The 22698-nt window shown below is 36.4% G+C and overlaps 1 protein-coding gene and 1 pseudogene across 6 annotated transcripts in view; both read right to left on the minus strand.

The window, feature by feature from the left end:
• The window catches only part of Gria4 (glutamate ionotropic receptor AMPA type subunit 4), a 392371-nt gene that overhangs the window by 337630 nt on the left and 32043 nt on the right, over window positions 1–22698 (minus strand). The window lies entirely within an intron of this gene.
• LOC110302261 (large ribosomal subunit protein eL34 pseudogene) lies at window positions 184–582 on the minus strand (annotated as a pseudogene).

Below are 22698 nucleotides of genomic sequence, written 5' to 3' on the forward strand. Positions count from 1 at the left end.
TATAAATACTAGCATTTGGAGGATAAGGGAGAATGGTCAAGACTTCAAGACCATACTCAGCTACATAAAGAATCCAAAGGTACTCTGGGCTATATGAGATTGAATCACAAACCTAAATCAACAGACAAAAACACTTGAGCAAAATAGATGAACTTTACATAAAGAATTGAGGCAATATTTTTTTTTTAGACCAAGTCTTGATTTTTATTACTTAAAAAATTTGCATATCTATTTTGCTTTCTGACTCTGTGCTTGTGCCTTCAACACTTTCACAACGATTTTCTGCTCCTCAATAAGGAAAGCCCGCTTGATCCTGTCACGGACACACTTGGCACACATGGACCCACCATAGGCCCTGCTGACGTGCTTCTTCGTCTTAGACAATCTCATAAGGACTTTGGGTCTCACAGCACGAACCCCTCGAAGTCTGCCTGGGCACATGACACATGCGAATTTAGGAGCTTTCCCATCCTTCTTGGTGTAGAGGTAAACAATCCTGTTGCCAGGGGTTCGAGACAGCCTAGTTTTGTTAGAGGCTGTGTTGTAGGAAAGCCTACGGCGCTATGTCAAACGCTGGACCATCCTGAGTGCCTCTGAGCGCCGTCCCCGGAAGAGGAAAAGGAAGAAGCGAGGCGATATTTTTTATTAGTTACTCTGTTCATCTGACATCTGCAGGAGTGGGAGTTCAGCATAAAATCCAATGGTAAATTTTCCTTGTAAAGGAGAGATATTTGGTTTTATCCACAGTGAGAATATCTTTAGTAAAGTGTTTACATACACCACTTACTAACATTGTTATCTTATACACTTCCCCATTATGCCCTGTGGCTCTAATCAAGGAGGCAATTTACCATGAGAGATTATGAGCAAGTGCTGTTGTACTAATGCTGATATCAAAACAGAGAGGCCCCTTCTGCCATTTTCTGTGAGCAAAATAGTCTCAGCTTGGGAATTCTTATACTCTGATTTATCACTATCTTTTCGTAGAATGGTTAGCTCATTGCCACAACTCTTTCTGTATCAGTGCATCTTTCTGTAACCGAAGGACATTCTTATTCTTTAAACCTTAGATTAGATTCGTTATATCATATCTTTCTTTTCAAAGTTCTACTTCAGAATGAGTTGAAAAACTAAAACTCCTTTTTTTTGCTCTTGATTCTTTATTTATAATTTAAGATATTTTTATTCATTAAGATGTTTTAATTTGTTTAATATGATTTGCTAACTTGGTCTGCAGTAACCTAGACTGGAACATATAACTCTTTTTTTTTTTAAAGTTAAACTTGTGTGTGTGTGTGTGTGTGTGTGTGTGTGTGTGTGGCGTGTGCTCCTGCCTGTCCTAATGACCCCTATGGATGTCAGGAGAAATTTTTCAGAAGTCTGTCCTCTTCTTGGGGAATCAAACTTATGTCATCAAATCCAAGGCAAGCACTATTACTGAGTCACCCTAGACCTCTTCATTCTTATCTGTTACCTTGCTAACTTCCTAGTGTTTCACATCTCCAAATGACAACTGCATCTCTAACTGTGTTAACATCAGCAACTTTGTGTCTTCTAGAAAACACTTTTTTCATTTATTTCTCATAAAGGCTAGTTATAGACATGGAAAAACATCCATTTTAAAGGGAAGCAGACCTGGTTCTGATTTCCAGGTCTGCTTCTTAGAAATGAATGCATCTGGAGACTTTATTTGGTCTTCCTTAGTTTTCTTATATGTAAGACATATTTAAGGGGTATGTAATGTAGCCTCCACCAGCCTTAAGTGGGCTGGTACAAACCTTGTCACCAATGAGGTGGGGCCACCTGTGGTGCAGCTTTCTGACATGGCTGGCTCCTTTTTGAAATGACAACTGCCCTGCTCTTCTGATACCTGCTGAGAGGCTGAACCTGTCTTCCTGAGAGATTCCTGAAAAAGTGGCCAGCCTGGTGATGAGTGCTGACAGAATGGCTCCAGGCACCAAGGTGTAACATTGGTAGCAAGACAGCTTTAAATTGGTGGCTTAGGTTTGGAGTCTTTCCAACACGTGGCATAAAGCAGGCCAAAAAGCTAGGCCTCTAAGGATACTTCTAGTTGAGATAATATTTACTGTGATTCTTATCCTAAAAGGTAGACTTGAAGATAAGATTTAAAAGGATGTTTCTTTAATGAAGCATTAAAATTTGCACTGTCATGCATTCATAGGTATAAATTGGCAGCCAAACTTCATAACATAATAGTAATACTTCTACTATTGATTTTAAAGATGACACATTGTTTTGAAAGTGGGTTTTTCTTTCCCAAGGTTGTGGATATTATCCTAACGTTGCAAAAGAAACTTGAAAATTATGGTTAAAACTGCCAGTGTTCCATTGACTGAAGCTTGCAGTTTGATCACAGATTTAAGATTTTCTACTCCCCCATATATTGCTAATTAAGATTATTACAAGAGCAATCATCTTATGAGAGCACTAATACAGCTCTCTGTGGCCATACAGCCATACAAAGCTCAGAGCAGCCACAGCCAGGCTTGTGAGACTTTCTTTTGTCATGCAAACGGTGCCTAAGGAAGTTCTTGAAACTTGCCTCTCCTTGCCTCCAGGAGACTTTTCTTTTAGCTGCAACACTGTTGCAGATCTATCCAAATGTTGTTCTAAATAAAGTTCAAATTCAAAGTTTATACGGGGTCAATCAGACTGTAGAACTTATAAAGGCATTACATTCTGGCTTGCCTACTTCATGTAAAGTTATTATAGGTTTAAAAGTTTGTTTTTTCCTTTGAATTCTGATAATTGTAAAGAGTTTTGCTTCTAATGAACTGGTAATCACTGGAAAATTTTGCCTCTAGGTATGGATAATATAGCTTTACATTATGTAAGAAAAAATTTTATTGTCTCTGCTTCTATACAAGAAGCTAAGAGTTTGAATCTTTCAGTGTATATTGTTTCCTAAGTTGAAAGTATTTTATTAGCTAATGCCTCTCAAGGGAAGTTTACTTTAAATCTTTACTCTCACACAATGAGCTTTAAGTTGTGGGGAGTAGTTGTTGCTCCAGAAAATATCTTTAGAGGCAATATCTTTATAATATTTAGGATTTTAGTTATACTAGAAAATTGTGCTACAGAAAATCTAAGAACAAAAAATTGATTTGCTTCAAAATTTTATTTTCAAAAGCTTCCAGGAGATGTTAATTGGCTAAGACCTCACCTTAAACTCACCACAGGAGAACTTAAGCCTTTGTTAGGTGCTATTAAGTGAGATTCAAATTAACTGGTGAAAAACAAAAGGCTTTACAGAAAGTAGAAAAAAAAAATGTGTGATTAATTGTTATCTATTATGATCAATGTTAATCAAATGTTAGCTGCTTATTTTAGTTAGGGTTATTAAATGTGCCCATAGCAATTCTTTGGCAAGAGAAAACATTATTGTAAAGTCATCTTTCTTCACCTCCAGGCCAACTGTTGGCCTACTTGGAAGGCCAGTCGGCGGGCTGCTGCCTGCTGCAAGGCAGGGACATAGGGTACAAAGCTTTCCCTGAGTGGTGGTGGCACAGGAGGCTGCCAGAAAGCAGGCACCTTTGTAGTGAACTTAGCAGTGGGCCTGAAGCGCCCATAGCATAAGCCATTGTCCTCATGGGCATCTGCCTGTCCCCGCCAGGGGTGGCCATATTTTTCCTGCTGGGGCTCGAGGTGCTCCACCACCACCCAGGCTTCCTGGCTGGCCACTTCAGCCTCTTCGGCCTGGGCAGTGGGCCGGAGGTGGGCGAGGCCAAGGTGGCGTTCACCTCAATGTAAAGTTTTGACATCCTATTAAGGCTGTTGTGGTGCTAATAAAGAATTGTAAGATAAATTCGTATATTTTAGAAAACCTATAACAAAATAATTGTGTCTTAAGAACCTGACTAAGTGTCTGTTCCTTGTTCCAAACAGAAATTAATTTGGTTATTACAGAATATTGATATTTGGCCTTTTGCATACCATCATTTTAAAATAAAATTGATAATCATTATCCTAAAGATAAGTTAAGAATTGTTTTTTTTTGTTGTTTTTTTTTGTTTTTTTTTTTGTTTTTGTGCATGCTTTTATACCTTCTATAAGTTCATTCATGCATGCATCCCATTTACTGTGTTTAAAAACAGCCCTTCTGGAAGCTGCTGAATCCTCCGCACCAGTGCAGCGATCTGGGCGTCTCTCTATGGCGGGTGTGGGGCCATCCTGAGCCCATCCCGCCACCCCCGCACCCGTCCCACCCGCAACGGGGCTCACCCAGGCCCACGCGGACTCCACAGACCCCGGACCGTCTGGAGCAGCCAACACCTCTGCCGCGGCGGTGAGCATGACTGCGCAGTCAAGTGGCACTTGGGAACGGCCGCTGTGCCCCCTGCCGGCCGGGAGGTCCACCACCAGCCCGCGCGCCTTTGAACTCGTTTTGTTTTGGTTTGAGACAGGGTTTCTGTGTAGCCCTGGCTGTCCCTGCCTCTGTCAACAAAGTGCTGGGATTAAAGGCGTGTGTCACTACAAAAAAAAAAAAAAAAACAGCCCTTCTATAGGAGAAAAGTACATGTGAATTGTATCACATGCTTATTCTTTTGAGTTTCCTCCCACTTCAGCACAGATAGTTAAATTGTATGCTGCAGATGGAGTTTTAGAATGATGAATAATCAAGCTTTAATTTGTATATTTATCAATATATATCTCAGAGCTTACAATTGCTTAAAATTGTTCATCCCTCAGATACTATAAATTCTCAAATTTGCAATTATTTATGCATAAACAACTCATAGAAAAAAAAAACGCTGTTCTTTTAAGAAGACTGTTTTTGGACATTTAAAAAATTGTTCTAGATTCCCTGGACAAGACCCCTTAAGGCAATGCCATGCTAGATTTATATCTCAGGCAGATTACAGGCCTTACATAAGAATAATCTCGTTCTTTATATAATCAAAACAGTAATGGCTTAAGATAATATTTTGGTATTTTTAGAGAATGAGCATGTCAAGTTGAAAAAATTGTTCTTGTTGTCCTCAGATTCTACCTATTTCCACAAATTGGTGTTAATTCTTGAGGATTTATACTTAAAAAATTGCTGCAAAAGAATGTTCTTATTTCTGATTAATAAATAAATAAATTATGTACATGTGACTATTAATAACTTTTCAAGCCTTCTAATTACAACCGCTCTTTAAGAGAAACAACTGAAAGTGTAATTAGTCACTGTCCATGTTATATTAAAATTGACTATAATAGTCAAGTATTTGAGATATTTGTCAACAATTTTATAATTCTCAAAGACAAGGTATTAAACTATAGCTTCTTAAAAAACAAAGAAAGGGAGGAATTATATCCCCGTGAACATTATTTAAATCATATTTTTATATTAAGAATTTTGAAATTTGGATGTCAAGCAACTTAATAAATGCCTTATAGTATCTTAAAACTAGACATTATCATGTCTAGGTGAGATGAAAAGGATCTACTTATTGGCATATGGCTTGATCCTGAACATCTACCCTATTGGGGAAAGGGGAAAACGTAGGTTCTCTCCACAGAATGCTGCAAGAGCATGACAACTGTCAGAAGGATTCGTGTGACAAGCTGACCTGTGAGTTCACTGAGTGCCCTGACGGTAGTGACAAGAAAGCTGAATTGGGTATATGTTTTGACCCACCTTTGCTTGCCTTTGTCCCAGATTGGACAAGCAAAGGTGCCTTGCTTTAAGCTTTTTAATCTTATGGGACATAGAAAGTTAGAGACCGTGGAATCTGACTTAGAAAGATTAGTCATAAGAAAGAGTTTTAATGATTCTTCTCTTTCCTTCAATGTGACCAGTTATTCTAACTCAATCTTGAACTAGTCTCCCAGCACTTGGGAGGCAAAGGCAGGTGGATTTCTGAGTTTGAGGCCAGCCTGGTCTACAAAGTGAGTTCCAGGACATCCAGGGCTATACAGAAAAACCCTGTCTCAAAAAAACAAAAAACCAAAAAACAAAAAAATAATTCCAATATTAGAGATTCCTATTGAAGATAGCCAAAAATCTTAATTACCTAGCAAAGTTAATTTGGAGCACTTTCAGAGAATCTCCAACCTTTCTCCTAATTCTAAAAGCCAGTTCCCCCACACCAGGAGGTCAGAGTCTGAGCTTGATCTTTGCTAATTTGCAACTGAATAAAGTACCTGGGTTTCCACAAAGAATCTTTTATCCTGTTGCTTTTCACTGACTGTTCTTCAAGCAGGTCAGTCAATGCCTCACAGCCTGATTTCAGCAATTGTGTAGCCTTGCCTCCAGCAAGTGTGGGTGGCAGAATTATCAATATGAAGAAGTATATTCAGTATATATTGTGGCTTTGGTCTGATATGGGAATAAAGTGCTATGAGGGCCAGTTAGTCAATGACGGGCAACCAGATTTCGGAGCCATATCAATCTAAGACAGAAGTATATGCCAAGAGGCCATGGTTTATTAATAGTACACCACAGAACCATGTTTGTGCAAAATAAACACAAACAAGCTGCATATATTCTCCTTGACAGATAAGAACGGCTTAGGAAAATCTGAGATCCTAAAACAGGCACGGCCGCCAGCCAGCGTAACTCCCAGGCAGGACTATGGAGCATAAATAAATTTTATGTATCTGTCTAGCTATTTTTATTATATAATCAGGGAGGAATTGTACCCTCCCCCAGATGAAGCAGGCTGGTACAAACCTTGTCGCCACTGAGGTGGGCCACACGCAGTGCAGCTTTCCGATTTGGCTGGCTCCTTTTTGAAATGACAACTGCCCTGCTCTTCTGTTACCTGCCAAGAGGCTGAACCTGTCTTCCTGAGAGATTCCTGAATAAGCGGCCAGTCTGGCGACCGAGTGCTGACGAAATGGCTTCAGGCACCAAGAGTGGACTGGCAGGGGGTGGGGGGTGAGGGGGAAAGGCCTTCCCCCTTAAAAGCATGGTCACTTAGTAAACTTGTGGGCCTTGAACAGAATTGTGCCTTGGGATCTATTAATCTCTCTCTCTGTCTAAGTCATTTTCAGCCCTAGCCTGCCTCCCAGGTGTATCCGGTTCTTGTAGACTGTGAGTTGGCATACAACAATGTAAGATGAGTTATTTAAGGACATGGACTATTCTCACTTCACTGGCTAAATAAATCTGGTTGAATTATTTCCCATTGCCAGCTTCTGCTAGATTTTTAATATTTGAATTATTTAATTTTGAGATGATAATATAATTGTACAAATTTTCCCTTCTCCTTTGTCTCTTCCAACCCTCCCATATTATTCCTGCCTCTTTCAAATTCATCAACTGCTGTTACATACATGTATTCTTAAATTCAAAAGTAAACCACACTCTGTCTAGGTTATGTTGCCTGCATGCATTTTTTTTTCAGGGCCGACTCTTCAGTATTGGATAACTCCAAAGAGGACGAGAACAGCAACAATAGACATGCAAAAGTAGGTGGGGAAAGCATGAGAGGACTTAACATTGTATAAAGACCTATAAGCAACTAACGGATTCTGAAACCTAGAGATTAGTGCTTCACCAGGAAAAGCACACTAGTTGATTTTTATTTTTTAACCATGCATTTGGACTATGTAAGTGCCCCTCCGTGTGTGTGTGTGTGTGCGTGTGCTTGCACACGCACACACACACACAACTTTATTATTTGTAAATTTGTTTCACCTATCTAAAGATTATTTAATAGTTTTAGAGAATCAATAAATCCACTAAATTTCTCCCCCCCCCCGAGAAATACAACTTGACAAAACAAAACAAAACAAAACAAAAAACAAAATAAACAAACAAACAAAAAAACCAAGTAACAACAGCAAAGATAGGGTTGAGGACATGGCCCAGTGGATAAAATATTTTCCATACTAGTTGTAGCCTCCCACAAGCCTGAAGCAGGCTGAGCCAGACCTTGACTTTGCTATACCACTAAGGAGATTACTTAGGGTGGAGCCTGCCTCCCTGGATCATTCTATTGTTCAGTCACTGCCACTGTTGCTACCTGCTGGGAGTCGGCCTAGCTGTTCTGGAGTCTACATCTAATCCTACACGTGGTTACAGCTGGGCTCCAAGGATGATTTGGTGGGAATGGGCTTCCCACTGTCCTTTATAAAGCGTGTCTGCCATTAAAAATTTGAGCCTTGACCAGAATACTATCTTGGTTCCATCTCTCTCTCTACCCGCCTAGATTCCCTCTTTTCTTTCAGCTCCAAGATGCCTCCCAGGCTCGAACTTGGACATAAGAGTCTCAGGCCGGCTCCAACAATTTGGCGCCTAACGTGAGGCCTGGGAATAGCAGAGGACATTTGGAAGAAACACTGCTGGTTTGGAGCTCCATGGAAGAAGAACAGAATTAAAGAAAATTCGTACCGGAGAAGGTGTGGCATGGCCTAATCTGGAACAGTGCTAAACCTGCGCACTGGGCTCACTTAGGTTCAGCAGTGAGATATCAGGATCTAGGAACATAACAGCCGCAGCTTCGAGAAGCTGCTTTTTAGGTGAGAGAGATAAAAGGGTTTAGATTTAATAATCAGGCACATTGGCCACAGTCAGAAACTACATCAGGCAGGAGAAAAATGTCCCAGAAGCAGAGAGAAATTTTAGAGGCTGCCCTGCTTTGTTCTCTCTGGGCCCTACAGCAGAAGTTCTCTGCCCTCTTTGTGTTTTTGTCTAAGGTCTTGTCTAATGTCCAGTGGGCCAGTCTGTCCACATATTCAATTCATGTGTGTTTGTGTCTAGGTGTCTGAATGACTGAATGTTCTGTGTTTTCATGTTAGAAAATAAAGGCGAATAAAACTTTATCTGCAGGTTTAACAAGAGAGTGGCCACATGCTTTAGCCAGGATCAGGCACAGCAGGAAGGCCCCTGCTGGAAAAAACTGTTTTTTTAAAAAAGGGATACAGCCTCATGGTTTTGGGGTGAAATAGCTGATAGATGTTTTTTTCCTAAGAAAATTCTCTGCATTCGTGATTATTGCATTTAGCTAATGTCAAAGTGCTTTCTATTTTATAATTATAGCTAGAAAAAAATTAATATTCTCTGATTGGTCCAAGTGTAGCTGCTTCATTTGGTTTTTTTTTTGTTTGTTTGTTTGTTTTTTTGTTGTTGTTTTTACTGGTAATGTGCTCTACGTGTCTTCACAATCAGCTCATAAGTTATTGGTTAGGATTAAATAATTGTTACATTGGTAACAGAAGGTTAGCCTTAAATTGGCAATTCAGGAGTCTTTTCAAACACGTGGCATAAGCAGGCCAAAAAACTGGGCCTCCTAAAATACTTCTAGCTGAGATAATATTTAATGTGATTCTTATCCTAGAAAGTAGGATTAAGATAAGATTTAAAGCAAGGTCTCTTTAATGAAGCATTAAAGCTTGCACTGTCATGTTGAAAGACCCCCGGAGGGCAGACACTCACTCAAGCCTCGGGACAGCCGCGCACCCAAGAAGACACTGAGACCGAACTTAAGATGTAGAGAGTAAGATTTAATAAAGCAACAACAAGAAAGCACATAAAAAGCACATAAACCAGAGCTCTGGGGTCGAAACTCATACACCAGGCATGGTGTAGAGGAGAATCGACGCCTGACCCAAATTTTTCACAGGCTTATATAGAAAAAAGCCGAGGGGAGGAGTGGGGCAGGGAAAAGTACAAGTTTTGCGTCACTAAGGGGTTTTGCCAAGAGTTTTTCTAAGGGGCTTTCTATCAATGTACCCGATCTATTGGAACATTCTGGGGTAGTACCAGGAGGCCCTTATCTCAAAAATGTTCTTGGAACAGTCCTCAGTTAGGAGGGGTAGGACTAGGTTTGTTCCAGGAGACCCTTATCTAAACAATGTTCTTGGAACAGTTTTCAATTGGAAGGGGGTCAGACTCTGGGGTGAAGAGTTCAGGAATGTACTCTGGGGTGAAGAGTTCAGGTGTGTTCCGGGAACAATCTCTAGATGGGAGGGGTAGGAGGACTCTGAGTTGAAGAGTTCAGGTGTCCAGTAATTTTCCTCTTTCAATGTATTCATAGATATAAATTGGCAGCCAAATCTCACAATGTGGTAGTGAAGTTTTAATGTTGATTCTAAGGTGATAAATTGTTTTGAAATTGGGTTTTGCTTTCCCAAGGTTGTAGTTATAGTCTAATATTGCAAAGAAATTTAAAAGTTCTAAAATCTGTCCTCATTACAGGAGGGCCAAAATGCTTGAGTTAGAAAATTTTTTTCATATGTTCGCATTAATGCAAGTTCAGAGCAGCCTCAGGGAAGTTGGCTCAAAATCTCCTTTGTCTTGCAAACTGACACTAGAGAAGTTCTGAGAACCTCCCCCCTCCCTACCTTCAGGAGAGAATTCCTTTTAGCTATGAGAGCACCTTTGCAGATGTTGTTCTAAATAAAGTTTAAATTCTAAGTTTATAACAAAGGCAAATCAGGTTGTAGAATTTATCAAGAAATTGTGATTTGACTTGCTTACTTTATATAAAGTTATTGTAGATTTAAAAGTTTTATTTTTCTTTTGCATCTAGAAAAATTGTGATGGGTTTGCTTCTAGTGAGCTATAATCAAGAAGCTAAGAGTTTAAATCTTTCAGTGCATATTGTTTTCTAAGTGAAAAGTATTTTATTAGCTATTGCCTCTCAAGGGCGAAGCCAAGGTGGCCTTTACCTCAAAGCACAGTTTCAGCATCCTATTTAGCCGCTGTGGTACTAACAAAGAATTATAAGATAAATTCATATAGTTTGGAATAATTATAACAAAAATTGTGTCTTAAAAACCTGACTAAGTGTCTGTTCCTTGTTCCAAACAGCAGTTAATTTGGTTATTACAGAACATTAATATTTGATCTATTACACACCATCATTTTAAATAAAATTGACAATCAATATCCCAAAGATAAGTTAAAAAATGTTTTTATGCATGCTTTTGTATCTTCTATAAATTCATACATGCATGCATATCAATTATTGTGTTTAAAAACACCTCTATAGGAAATAAGTAGATGTGAATTAGATCACATGCTTATTGTTTTGAGCTTCCCCTTGTTTCAGCACAGATAGTTAAGTTGTGTGCTGTAGATGGTGTTTTAAAATGCTAAGCAATCAAACCTTAATTTATACATTAATAGTCCACATTATATCTCAGAGGTCACAATTGCTTAAGATTATTCGTCCGTCGGATGCTATTAATTTTCAAATTTACAATTGCTTATGTATATACAACTCATAAGTAAAAATGCTAGATTTATATCTCAAGCATCTACCTACATATAAGATAGATTAGATATATAATCTCATTCTTTATATATTCAAGACAGTTATGGTTTAAGATAATATTTTGGTATTCTTAGAAAATGTGCATCTCAAATTGTGAAAGGGTTGTTCTTGGTGTCCTCAGATTCTATCTGTTTCCACATAATATTGTTAATTCTTGAGGATTTATACTTAATAAATTGCTGCAAATGAATGCTCTTATTTCTGAATAAATTATACATACACATGTGACTATTAATAACTTTTCAAGCTTTTTAGTTACAACCACTCTTCAAGAGAAACAATTGAAAGTGCAATTAGTCTCTGTCCATGTTATATTAATACTGACTATAACAGTTAAGTACTTGAGATGTTTTGTCAACAAATTATTAATTCTCAAGGACAAGGTATTGTGGAACTTTAAAACTAGCTTCTTAAAAAATGAAGAAGGGGGAAATTATATCCTCATGCATACTATTTAGTGCATTTCCGTGCACATTATTTAAATCATACTTTTATTTTAGAATTTTGAAATTCCGATGTCAAAGAATTTAATAAATGCCTTATAGTATCTTAAAAGGATCTACTTATTGGCATATGGCTTGATCCTGAACAGCTACCTTATTAGGAAAGGGAAAAACACAGGTTTTCTTCACAGAACGCTGCAGAAGCATGATGGCTATTTCATGTGACAGGCTGACAGGTAAGTGCCCTGACTTTAGTGACAAGGAATGTAAATTGGGTACATGTTTTTGACCCATCCTTGCTTGCCATTTTTCCAGTTTGGACAAGTGAAGCTGCCTTGCATCAAGCTTTAATCTTATGGTAAAAAGAACATCAGAGACTGTGTAATCTGACTTAGAAAGATTAGTGATTCTTCTCTTTCCCTCATTGTGACCAGTTATTCTAACTCAATCTTGGACTGGTCTAGTAATAATTCCAGTATTACAGTATTCCAGGGAAGATAGCAAAATATTCTTAATTACTTAGCAAAGTTAAATTAGAGCACAGCCTCCTCTCCCAGAAAGATTGCAGCCTTTCTGTGATTCTCAAGGTCACCTCCCCCACAACAAGAGCTCTAAGTCTAAGCCTGATCTTTAGTAATTTGCAATTGAATGGAGTACCTGGACTTCCCCAAAGAAGCTTTTGTACTGTTGCCTTTCACTGTCTAAACTTCGTTTTTCAAGCAGGTCAGTCAACGCCCCTCAGCCTGACTACAACAGGCGTGCATCCCTGCCTCCAACAGCACAGGTGGCAGTTACAAATCTTCATTCAAGTAGCATTCTAGTACATATTGTGGCTTTTGTTCTGATTTGGGATTAAGGTTTGCTATGAGGGCCAGACAGTCTAAGAAAGATGCCCAGATCTCAAAATCATATCAATCTAGACAGAGGTACATGCCAAGAGGCCGTGGTTTATTAATAGTACACCACAGAGCCATATAAAGAATTGGAGGCAAAGGTTAATGTCTTAGAAGTAGTAGTCTTAATAATAGGGCAGGACATAGCATATATTAAGGCTAAAAAGGCAGAAATTTCAGATATTAGCAATAGTCATTTAGACACTTAGAACATTGATGAATTGGCCAGAGATTTAAAAGATAACCTAAGTGCATTAAATCCCCTGTATTGGGTTCAATTTATTATCCTACTTGCTATTATTATTGACACTATTTGATTAGTAATTCGTTGTTTCCACTCATCTTCAGAGCACTTCTGAGATCTATAGCTACAACGAGGCAGGACATTCCAGAACTTCGACAGAAATATAAGAATGGGGGAATGCTATGCACATTCCAGTGAAGTTTGCTTGGCAGGCCAAGAGGCCTGAGAGCACTCACATGGCAAAGAGTTTCACAGAAACTCACCTCCAAGAACTTCAGTGTTCTCATAACCCGTATATTCTTACCCTATCCCCACGTTAGTCTGGTGTATGGATCCACGTGTTCTCTTTTAGTATTATCTTATTATAAGTGCCTTTTAAGATTGAATTCTGACATAGTTAAGCCTTCGCCAGTGTTCCAAACTCCTACACATACACATACATATGCAATAAATGAAAGTTTTAAATTTAAAATACATTACATTTTATTAAAAACCTGTCTTCTAATTTAGTTAATTTTTGGAAAAAAAATCTTCTAATTACAAGCAATCTGTTATCTCATTTATTTTTCACTTCTGCCCCATTCCACACTTGAAAATAAAAATAATGAAATTGAAAGGCCAATATCCCAGTACTCAAATTGATAGATATTAAGAATCAGCCGTGAGTTTGTTTTTTTTTTTCCACAGTGGTTTTTACATTTCCTTTTTGTATCATCTGGAGTATTAAAAAGCAGTATCCAGATTATCCATATATATATATATATATATATATATATATATATTATTTCTTCAGGTCATACAGTAATTTACATGAAAATTAAGCAGAAACTTCAAAATATATGGACCCTTTCTTATGCTTCATGGTACTTTTATCTTGTATCTAAAATTAAATGATTTCATCAGTGTTCATAGTTTTGCATGAACTTAAAAGTAATTAGTTTTCCCTTTGTACTATCTTAATCATAACTAACTTTAGTTAGGTCTCAATAAAGAGCAATCTACAGAGGGCAACAACTTAAACTCAGTTGTGTTCTGCACTAAATTTAGCTAGTTTAGCAACTGCATATAATATGATTTTATTTCACTGCAAAGAGATAGTTGCTCCTAGTACAGGGATAAGTACAACTCAGTGTTTTTCTTCTCACATACCACTCCAAATCTGGCAGCATCATGTTTTATTTTAAAGATGAGTATTGGCAAGCTATTTAATAATATTCTTATTTTATTTTATCACTCTAAATTTTTTCCATTCCAGTTTTAAAAATAACATGGACTTTTCAAACTTATGGTGTTTCTTATCCTGTCTGTTTTGCTTTAAGATACAAACTTCTTTTACAAAAAGATTTATTTTATTTTATTTTGGATTGTGTGTAAGACAGTGTGTTTGTATAAATAGGTGCACATAAACATATGTTTTCTTAGAGAAGAGAGAAGATATCATATTCCTGGATCCAGAGTTAGAGGCTCTTTAACATATAGGCAGAGGAAAGGTGAGTTCCAGAATGAAACTTGGATCCTCTGGAAGGGCAGTGTTAACTGCTGAATTTTTACTCACACATTACCTATGCAAACACATTATGTACAGTCATCGTAACTATGACAGACACTCAGTTTGATCTTTGACTTTGATAATAAACCAATGTTTTGTATTATTATGATAATGTGACTCTTTTCTCTAAGGTCACAATGAATGAAAATTCCCCTTTAAAACCCTACAGTTTCCAATGTTTTGTTTTATTGTTCACTTACATTCTTTCCTGATAGCCTGCCCCATTCCATCCTGTGAGATAAACCTGAAGTGCTTTGTCAAGACCTGTTTCTCCTGAAGTCTATAGTTGTCTTTCCCAATGATCATCAGGTTCTATCATCAAGTAACTTAATCTTGATCTTCTGAGCAGACATTATTCTAAGAACTCCATGCTCTCTTTCCTTCCAGACCTCAATACTTTTTCATATGTTTCTTTTTAACCTGTCACTTTTCTAAGAAGCATAATTGTAGCACACTTTTTCTATGACTTGTGTCTGATATTACCCTTGTTCCATTTTTATACTTCACAGATGGATGGTTTTTCTGATTGTAATATATTAGGCACATAGATGTCTAGGAAAAGATGATTCTTCATGTTCATAAAATGTTTATTAGTCTGCTATCTGGCATTTAAAACTGATAAGCTATCTGATGCCATTTTGAATCTTATTCTTTGTACATAACCTCTATTCCCTCCTTGAGCTTTTAGCATCTGGTCTTTACCCTTTAGTGCTGCATGTTTTCTAAACTTTCTCCTTATACTGGACCCAATAGCTGTTCAATTTGAAAACTTATATCCCTGAGATTCCAAGACTATCTCCATGTGATTGTTCTTCAAATTAATTTTCTCATTTGTGTTTTTTTTATTTGCTTAGAAATGTATCAAGACTCCTAAAGTGACTTTCTCTCACCCTTTCCAGAAGTGTGATTTTTAGAAATTCGCCTTGACTTGTGTGATTGCAAGGTGTCTTAAATAGCATAGAGTCTTTGTAGCTGCAGTGAGATATTGCTCCAGGATGTACGCCTGGGATCACTGATGTTACTGAGGCTGTTGCTGCTTTGATAATAGCCTATCCACAAATGGATGTGATTGCAAATATCCTGCATAGATCCAACAAAAATGGATACAAAATATTTCTTAAGATACATTTTGAAAGAAGAAATACATATAGCTAATTAGTAGTTCAAACATAGTTCAATACTTGTATTTATCAAAGAAATAGAAATTAAAACTATGTTGTGATTCTATTCCACACCATTGAGAATGTCAACTATCAAAATATAAATGATAGAGGGTGAGACAGAAGAGGGAGTGTCAGTGGAATAGCAAACACTAACAATGTTTGCAAAGCCATATTCACACCTCCTATTTTGTATGCTTCAGATACACACACACACACACACACACACACAACTTAGTAGGTTGCATGTATATATTTGTGTGTATAGATATATGCTACTTAGGAACTTATGAAAATTTAGAGGATGAAAGCAATCATTTTCTGCCTTCCGTCTTAACTGTAACCACTTTGTGGACCAAACCATCCTTCACAGAGGTTGGAGTGGTTTGAATATGCTTGGCCCAGGGAGTGGCACTATTAGGAGGTATGGCCTTGTTGGAGTAGATGTGTGTCATTGTAGGAGTGGGCTTTAAGACCATAGTCCTAGGTGCCTGGAAGCCAGCCTTCTCTAGTGGCCTTCAGATGAAGATATAGAACTTTCAGCTCCTCCTACACAGTGCTTGCCGGAATGTTGCCATAATCCTTCCTTGGTGATAATGGACTGAACTTCTGAGCCTATAAGCCATCCCCAGTTAAATGTTTTCCTTATAAGTGTTCCCTTGGTCATGGTGTCTGTTCACAGAAGTAAATCCCTAACAAAGACAAGTAGCATGTCAGATGTTTTCATTATGATTCATACATAACACTAGCAAAATTACAGTTATGAAGTAGCAATGAAAAAAAATTAGAGGTGATGAGAATACCACAACATAAGGAACTGTATTAAAGAGCCTCAGTTTTCAGAAGATTGAGAACCACTGATTTTCAGGAGGGAATATGACAAATTGTATTTAAATCAAAGAAAATATCATTTATCTTTTAATTGTTAAAACACTATTTTATTAATCTATGTGTATATATATTTTGCTTATACTTATGTCTGTGCATACAATGCAGAGGACAAAGTTACCTCAAATTATAACTGTAGTCAGAGCATAGTTTGAATAGTGGTGAGGTGATTAATTTAAAATTAGGTCATTAAATGCAGACAAAACATAACAAGACAAGTGTCCCTATAAAAAAGATCAAGATACAGATAACCCTGTAGATATGCATGTCATTTATATATAAATGACAGAGGTTCATTATAAGTAACTGTAGAAAATTGAACTGAATTTTAGCTTATGGAATTGTAGAAAGAATCTTCTATTGAAGACACTAAATCAGTGGTACTATGTGATAGAATTCTTAGTGAAGGATGCTGGATTAACTTGAACACTGTAAGAAACAGATCAGAAAAAACACTTCTTTCCAGCCTGGTGTTATATGGTGGCTCAAATATTCTCTTGCCTATGGAAGAGTGGAGAATGAGGAGGTACCAGATTTGATATAGGTAGGAACTTAAAATTTACCATCAGACCCTGAATTTATGTATCCAGATGGTAGAACATAAAATGATGTCACATTTCCCATAAAGTGTGTATGGCTTGTGTTACATCACACAATTCTTTGAAGATTTAACTCTGCCCCAAATTATGAATGCCTTACTTGCCAGCTCTGTTTGGATTTATTTACTATCTATGAGATGGTGTTTAGATCCGTGGCAGAGTATTTGCCTGAGATGCATGAAGTCCTAAGTTAAATTCCCAGACAAAAGCACAAACTAAAACAAACCAACCAGTGAAATACAAAACAACAATCTATTTTGTCTATTCTGGTCTCTGTTTAACTTAAAAAGTCTAATAAACAGAAAATTTAACAATGTCTTCTAGTTACTGCTCTACAGAAAGAGCTGTGAAGCAACAGCAAAAAGAGACACCAATGGTGGAAACATTAAATTTTAGTGCCAAGCTAATAGACTTTACAATTACCTTGGAGATAGACTTCTGAGTGTCTGTAAGGACCATCTCATGTACTGGTATCCAAACTAAATGTAAGGGAGTGGGACTGAATGACAAACTGCATTTTCTGTTCTGACTACACAGTATCACATGATCACATGCCTCAAGCATCAGCTCCTCAACATTGTTAGCATGGTGAACAGACTTCTCAAACTGGGATAGCGAATGAACCCTTTCCTCTTTAAGTTTTTTTTTTTTTTCATGTGTTGATCATAGCAAGAAAAATGACTAATATAAAAGACCATGATAGCTAGGGGAAAAAAGTGGTACAGTGCAGTGCTTTAAGCTACACTGTTGGGAGGGTTAGTTTCTCAAATTAAAAGTTAATATAGCATCTAATTTCTGAATTTTATTGTGCAAAGAAGGGTAGTATTATTTTATTTAGTTTCTCATTAGATGCTAATAAAGTTTTAGATTTAGTAGATAAATAAAATACTTCATTTTTACTCTCTCTGCTGTAATCAGGGCAGATAGTGGATAAGTAAAAAGAATCACAAACATTATATTTACTCACTGAAAGCTACAAAGCAATGGCCCATGAGAGTAAACATAATTATTGACCACAGAATATAACTGAAGTATAAAAATTTAAATTGTCTAATTGAGGTTATAAGTGTGTGCACATGCACATATGGGTGGGTATAAGAAATAAGCATAGTTGTCATTTCTCTGGTTCATATTGTCCATCTTTAAATTTTGTTTTAGACAGAAATTCTCGAGCATAGCTGGTCAGTTTGGTTGGATTGGTTGGTCAATAATCACCAGGGATTTGATTGTCTCTACTCCTGTGCACTGAGATTACAAGTACCCACTACATTCACATTTTGCAAATGGTCTCAGGCGACAGAACCTAGGACCTCTTCCTTGTTCAACAAGGACATTTCTGGCTAGAGTAAGCAAATAAAACCTGAGAGTCCTACTCATATGAAGGAAAGCTGAATTGTGAAGATTTATCTCAACTAAGATTAGTGTGAAAGAAGATTCTAAGACAATAGGAGTTACCAGCTAAGCTGTCAGAAAGAGGTTTAGACCAGACTCACCTAGAAAAGACACCCATAAACCTCCCAAGGTGTGTCCAGGCTATGCAGTGTACTCCATTTTTCACAGCTTTTACACATGGTGGTGCAGCTGTCTTGAGTTGAAGTTAAGATTTCACACATGTTGAATAATCATTTATATTTAGCTACACCCCTCTTATCAAATAGTAATATTTTAATAATATTTTCACAACTGTATTTTCAGGTGTCTACTATTATTAAAATAATTTTATTGTTATAATTAAAATGATAAAACAGCAGATAGAAATGTTTCAAAGAAATCCAGACAACATAAGGAAAGTTAACAGTGATGTTTTTGTTGTTCTTTTTGCTTTTAAATGTGTCTGGGATCTTATAAATAAGAATAGTATTCATCTCTTAACTTTTTTAAAAAATGTGTTAAAGGAAAATTAATAGGTAGTCTCTCAGTCAGAATAAGTCCATATTACAGTGAAAAAGTGCACACTGACTGTGAACGCTAGGACTCTGCTGTGTCCTTAGAGAGCTTACTGTGGAGACACTTGCAGACTGTACATTCCCATAGCTATGTCTATGTGAGCCTTTATATATTTATTTGTTTTTATATTTATCTTAATATGTTGGAAATAGAATACAGGACTCTGTGTGGACTAGGCATGACCCTAACACTGTGCAAAATCAACTATCCTGTGGGTTTTTAGAGACAAGAAATTCATCCATATCTTAGACTGAGCTTGAAGTCCTGCCTTGGCACATGACTGTGTGATGTCACTCATGCTCAAGAGAAATTTATTAAGCTATTTATAACTTTTTTCTTTTATTGAAAATATATTCTTTTACCATATAATATATATTGATTATAGTTCTCCTCTCTCTATTTCTTCAAGTTCCTTCTATCTTTGTTCCCATTCAGATTCACTCCCTTTCTGTCTTTCATTAGAAAAGAACAGGCTTCTAAGAAATAAAATCAAATATGAAAAATAAAATATAAAATGATGAAGCAAAAACTAACATATCACTGTTGGACACATCAACCCTAGGAAAAGAGTTCTAAGAGCAGGCACAACAATCAGAGACCCACTGGTTCTCATGGTAAGGAGTTCCATAAAACAATTAATCCAAAGTTATGTTCAATTTAACTCTCTAATATGATCACAGTTGTATCTAAAATATGAACAATATCAACTGAAAGTACAAATATCATCAGAAGGCATCATGTGAACTATACTTCAACATAGACAGGTAGAGTGTTTCATTGAATTGTTTAAAATGATTCTAAATTTTCTATGATGAAATTCTTTTAGACTTTATTTTCAATATTATTTCATTTATTTTCAAAAATTACAAAGCACAAACAATGATTGGTTTTGAAATCTGATGAAACCTGAATTATGACACAGAGATGTTTATTAGTTAATAATCTCATTGTTCCTAATATTTTATTCAAATATCAATATAAATACATTTATTCATTTAACTATTTCCAACTACTTCAGTATACTTTAAATATATTTGCATTTATTGAGCACTGTCATTTTGCGAAAACTGTATTTGTTTGCATTTTCCTAAATTTAAACCAGTAGATACAATGAATCCTACAATGTTCACCCAGAGTTGCAAAGAGGTGGACTACCTCATTAGTTAAATAAACTATTCCTATTAAATAAGTATTTTTGAAACTTAGAAGAGGATAAGATGCATTTTCTGTGTCTTTATTCCATATCCTTGGTTATTTCTTATTTTAAAGATAAAATGAAGAGGTTCTATTGAATTATTGGCATCAAACTAAATATTTATTGAGTATCTAGTATATGAATGCATGAATTTCAAAGCTAAAAATTATAAAAATGACTTGCGAGAGACTTGGCAAATCAAATCATATTTGGAAAAAGCAAGAAGAAGAGACAATGAGCTCTGACAGTTCAAGAATAGACAAACTGAAGAGATGGCACGGTGGCTATGATTGCTGGTTGCTGTGCCAGAAGACTAAGTTCTGTTCTCAGTACTGACATTAGACATCTCACAAAGGACAATAATTCTAGACTTGTGGATTGTATTCCTCTTGTGGCCTCTAGAGATACCCCTAGGCATGTATTAATACACACAGAGACTCTCATGCACACACATGAGTAAAAGCTAGACATAAATCTTTGTGCATATAAAAAGTAGATGTATAAAGAGATCAAGTCCTCCAGTGCACAGTAACGTGAACAACTGTGATGACTAGAGAGGCACAGGAAGAATATGGAAAAACAAAAAACAAAAAACAAAACCAGAACAGATCTTCAAAGAATCTGTGAAAAAGACAATTTAACAAAAGCTGATCTTTAATAAAAATACAGGTTGAATTCCAAAGATATTATTATAAAACAGGAGAAAATAATAAGCAGAATGATGTAGAAGACACAGTCGAGTAGAAACTCAATGGCAAAATTTGTATTTGAAGCATTACTATTTTATGCTGATCATCATGTTTGTTCAAAAGTGAATAATATGTTCTACTTCAGGAATATTTATTATTATTATTATTATTATTATTATTATTATTATTATTATTATTATTATTATTATTGAGAGCAACATGTCTTTATTGGATTCAGGGTAGTGTGCACTGTTTCTTTAGTGAATGTCCCAAGTCTGGAAGCCTCTATTGTAACATATGATTCCCAAGCTTCTATTCTGCCTCTCACCATTAATAATAGTATGATTTACCTGTTTTCCCAATTGCCCATTAGTCAATTTGCTTGGCCTCCTTTACTGTTCCAGTATAATGTTTCAGGTGTTCTTTGATACAGCCTTCTTTCATACAAGCAAACCTAGTCATTCACTTCTCAGGATGTTTACTTTAGTTGGGAGAAGAAGTAGAGGTAACCAATATTGTCTACCAGGTGACACAGTGACACTAGCCTGTGTGCAAATAACAAAGACATCTAAATTTTTATAAAGATACTAAAACTATATATTGTAGAAAAGATAACATCTTCAACAAATAATGTTAGAAAAACTAATTATCTTCATATATATGAGTGTCACTTGATTGCTCTCTCTAGCATCCTACACAAAAATCAACTTCAAGTGGATTTTAAACATCACTGTAAGACCTGAAATCCTGAAAACAGTTTAGGACAAAGTAGATTAAAACATTTCGAGATATAAGCAGAGGCAAGGATGTGCGAAATAAGACATTAGTTACTTAATAAATAACTCCAACAACAGACAATGTGCTTTTCTCATGTTCAGAAGTTTCTGGAGAGGAGAGGAAATGATCAAATGGGAGACTGCTTAGATGGCAGAAGACAGCAGGAGACAGGCACTTTTCAACTATACTGCTAGAGCATCAATACTTAAAACATACAAAGTCTTAAAAATCCAAATTATCACTAAATCATACTATTCTATCAATAAATGGGCTAACTACATAAACCAATATTGTTGAAAACTGAACTTCAAGTGGTTGATAAGTTTTGAAAAAAAAATCTTCAACCTTACTTGTTATCATTAAATGTAGATTAAAATTACATTATGGATCTATCTCATCCTGGTCAGAATTGTAGTCATTAATTATACAAGAAACACATAGTGTCCAGGTAAACAAATGTGAACTTTTATCTACTGTTCATGGAAATGTAAATTAGCCCAGCCTCCATGGAAATAAAAATGGAAGTTCCTCAAATATACTACAAAGAGATGTGACTCAGCTACAGCATTCCTGGGTTTTTACCCAAAGGAACCTAAGTTGGAATATCATAAAGATATTTGAATTGTTAGTTTCCATAACTGACTTATAGAGCTAACTATGATGTCTCTCAATAGAGGATAAATAATGAAAATACAACAGAATATAAGCCATAAGACTGAAGGAAGCTATGTCTTTCATAGGAACATGGATATAATTGGAGAAAACCAGTCTCAGAAAAAAAAATATGTTTCCTCTCAATTTTGGTTCACCTATGTTGTGTAAGTTCATAAAATTGTGTGTGTCTGTGTTTCTGTGTGCATGTGTGTCTGTTTGTGTGTGTGTGTCTGTGTGTGTGTGTCTGTGTATGTGTGTGTGTGTGTGTGTGTGTGTGTGTGTGTGTGTGTAAAAAGTAGAAGCCAAGCTGTTTAGGAGACTAGTTGTGGGGTGAGTAAAGGAGGGATAGTGCTGTCAATTTATTTTGGTGTTGATCTGATGAAATAACTTAAAGAAGAAAAGTTAATTTGGGTATTGTTCAAGGCATGG

Source organism: Mus caroli, unplaced genomic scaffold (genome assembly GCF_978045245.1).
Source record: "Mus caroli unplaced genomic scaffold, Mus_caroli_1 scaffold_11, whole genome shotgun sequence".
Classification (NCBI taxonomy): domain Eukaryota; kingdom Metazoa; phylum Chordata; class Mammalia; order Rodentia; family Muridae; genus Mus; species Mus caroli.